This window comes from Furipterus horrens, unplaced genomic scaffold (genome assembly GCF_987537825.1).
Source record: "Furipterus horrens unplaced genomic scaffold, mFurHor1.1.pri manual_scaffold_3, whole genome shotgun sequence".
NCBI lineage: Eukaryota > Metazoa > Chordata > Mammalia > Chiroptera > Furipteridae > Furipterus > Furipterus horrens.
Window position 1 is genome coordinate 157,617,062 of NW_028327173.1, and position 3,515 is coordinate 157,620,576.

Consider the following 3,515-nt stretch of genomic DNA (forward strand, 5'->3'; position numbering starts at 1 on the left):
CTGCAGGTTTATAATCACTATAGAGATATGGGAGAGAAGTGCTCACCCAACTGCATTTCCTTTGCAGTACAAATCATAATTATACTTAATACAGGTGAGTTTTAGAATGACAACTACACAGCCTATGCAAGTGACTTCAAAGTGTGGCATTTAGCATGTATGAATGCATGCATAGATGTACATGAGTAGATACATATACTTTGGCCCACGTCACAAAAAGTTTGGATGTTGGTTGAATGGCTGTAGGTAAGATGTGGGCTTCTGTTTCTCTATTTATATTTCTTCCATAGGTTTTACTTAGGGCAGAAAGATTAGGGCAGCAGAATAGCGGGTTGGTTTGAGTAGAATGGAAGTGGCTGAAGGCTCTCGGCTTCCTGTGAAAATAATTTCCTGGTGTGTGAACTTTGGACTACTAGATAAGAAAAATAAGCATCATATTTGCAGCTGGGTGGGTCAACTCCAGGGCTCCTCCCTAGAGCTTCCTCTTCCCAACTCTGGGTCCTCTGGACCTCAGGACAGGGAATGATGTTGCTGGAGCCCTGCAGCCAGAGGAGCTGGGCAAGAAGTACTCATAGGAATTACAGACAACCTCTTCTCTGAACTGTGGGACCCAAGGGTCTTTGCTTTTTCTTAGCACTCCTATCTGGGACCTTCAGGGTACATTGTAGTGGGGAACATGCAAATGTATTTCTCTCACAAGAGACTAGTGTGCTGTGGTTTACCTTCTCTGATTCTTGCATACTCTTTTAACTTCATGAGCCTGCTACATTTTGTGCCCATTTGCTCCTTGCTCTCGGGATATTTCTGTGTCTCAAACATGCATAGAGGAGGCTCTTTTAGTCATAATTGTGTACTTTTTCAAGTCTGGCAGCCTATGCCCAGTCATGGATTTTGGTACATTTTTGCACAGCAAGATCTCACAGGGCTGCTGGGAGGTTAAATGCTGCACAGTATCAAAAACATCAGATTTTGTATAGGATGCTACATGTGTAACATTTGATTATTATTTCCAGTGGACTGTAAACCCCTCTGAGACCAGGATGGTGCCTATTCCTTTTTGCATTCTCTTTTTACTTGATGAATGCTAGCTAATTCAATCAAGAAATCAGTTCAGGACCTGCTTCTATAGTTATTACAAGTGACTTACCCTCTGGACTCTTTAGAGTATCTCAGGGAAAAGCTCTGGTGTTTGTTCTTGGCAAGGAGAATGGTTACGTAGACTTACAGCCATTTTTTTGTGGACAGTGTGTTCATGTAGTCCTTGGATCTTATGACAGTGACTCTCTATCATAAGAGAACCCAGACAGGAAATTCTGATCAATTGTTGACTTAATCTTGTTAAAGGTATGCTTAGCTTCAACCTTTGTTCTCTTGCTGGGAAATCTGGGCTTACAGTTCACTTTTGTTTGTTCTTGCATCCAGGTTCCCAGATATAGGCAGGTCAATGGACTGGCTTAGCCGGCCTCCTGCTACACCCCTGTGGAGGCCTGTACCATTGGTCATCACTTCCCTCAGCAGAAGTTGTGCTCACCACCAGCCTGGATGTGCCCACAGCATCAAAAGCACCAGATCTTGTACAGGAAATGGGGCCAGTCATCCTGTCCCAAGGGTGAGTGACATCTATACTGGTACCATTTTAGATGATGAAACTAAAGGGCTTCTTTATAAAGTAGCCAGTCCAACCAGGGGAAGGGTGAAAGAAACCAAATAATTATTATTCTGGAGAGAGAAGTGAAAACTGGAACTTAGTGATGTCATGCATTTTGCCTATTTATCCAGTGGTCCATCATTAGTTGTTTGTTTTTTTTAAGACATTTTTAAAATTTATTGCATGATTATAGTTTCCATCCATATCTAATTTTATATTTCTTATTTTATTTTATATTTTTGGTTTTTCAATTACAGTTGTCCCATTATTTTCCCCAGTGCTCCCTCCCACCCAGCCCACCCCTTCTCCCACAATCATATCCCTCCCCGCTGTCCATGTCCATGAGTCATTTATACACATTCCTTGACTAGACCCTTCCCTTACTTATCCCCCTTTCTCTTCCTCCCCCTACCCGCCCCCCACCAGTAACTGTTAGTGTGCTCCTTGTTTACATGCCTCTGGTTCAATTTTGCTCATTTGTTTGTATTGTTCATTAGTTTCCTTTATTAGGTGATACTATATGGCATTTGTCTTCTGTTGCCTGGCTTATTTCACTAAGCATAATTCTCTCTAGTTCCATCCATGTTGTCGCAAATGGCAGGAGTTCCTTTTTTCTCTCTGCTGCATAGTATTCCATTGTGTAAATGTATCACAGTTTTTTGATCCACTCATCTACAGATGGGCACTTAGGCTGTTTCCAGCACTTAGCTATTATAAACAGGGCTGCTATGAACATAGGGGTGCATAAGTTCTTTTGAATTAGGTTTTTAGGATTTTTCAGGTATAATCCTAGCAATGAAATTGCTGGTTCATAAGGCAGTTCCATTTTTAGTTGTTTGAGGTAATTCCATCCTGTTTTCCATATTGGCTGCACCAGTCTGCATTCCCACCAACAGTGCAGTAGGGTTCCGGTTTCTCCACATCTTTGCCAGCATTTGTTGTTTGTTGATTTGTTGATGGCCATTCTGACAGGTGTAAAGTGGTATCTCATTGTGGTTTTTATTTGCATCTCTCTGATGGTTAGTGATGTTGAGCATTTTTTCATGTGTCTATGGACCTTCCGTATGTCCTCTTTGGAGAAGTGTTCGTTCAGTTCCTTTGCCCATTTTTTAACTGGGTTGTCTGTTTTCTTGATGTTGAGTCGTATAAGCTCTTTATATATTTTGGAGATCAGTCCCTTGTCTGAGGTATCATTGGCAAATATGTTTTCCCATATGGTTGGTTTCCTTTTCATCTTGCTGATGTTTTCTTTCTTCCTTTTTTTTTTTTCAGGGGAGAGCGCGAACACAGTCCCCCATTACCACAAATTATGCAGTCGAGTTTCCCACATTTGGCGAAATCGCAGGGGTCAGCACATCCAGAGTGCAATGGATAAGCCTCGCCCTGGGAAAACCACCTTTGTGATCATGGTATCTCCCCTGCCAGGTAAGTATGATGTTTTCTTTTGCTGAGCAGAAACTCTTTAGTTTGATGTAGCCCATTTGTTTATTTTATCCTTTATTTCTCTTGCCTTAGGAGATGGATCCGTGAAGATATTGTTACATGGGATATCTGAAATTTTCCTGCCTATGTTTTCCTCTAGGACTTCTATGGTTTCACGGCTTACATTTAAGTCTTTGATCCATCTTGAGTTTATTCTCGTGTGGGGTGTAAGTTGGTGGTCTAGTTACATTTTTTTGCACATCCCTGTCCAGTTCTCCCAGCACCATTTGTTGAAGAGGCTCTTCTCTCTCCGTTTTATGTTCCTTCCCCCTTTATCAAATATTAGTTAACCTTATAGTTCTGGGATTATTTCTGGACTCTCTATTCTGTTCCATTGATCTATATGTCTGTTCTTTTGCCAGTACCAGATTGTTTTGATCACAGT

General features: G+C 41.4%; 1 non-coding gene across 1 annotated transcript; it reads right to left on the reverse strand.

The window, feature by feature from the left end:
* Positions 1-2,917: 2,917 nt before the first annotated feature.
* On the reverse strand, positions 2,918-3,081 carry LOC150016505 (U1 spliceosomal RNA). Its single transcript, XR_016510196.1, has one exon. It is a non-coding gene; the product is annotated as a U1 spliceosomal RNA (small nuclear RNA).
* Positions 3,082-3,515: the final 434 nt, after the last annotated feature.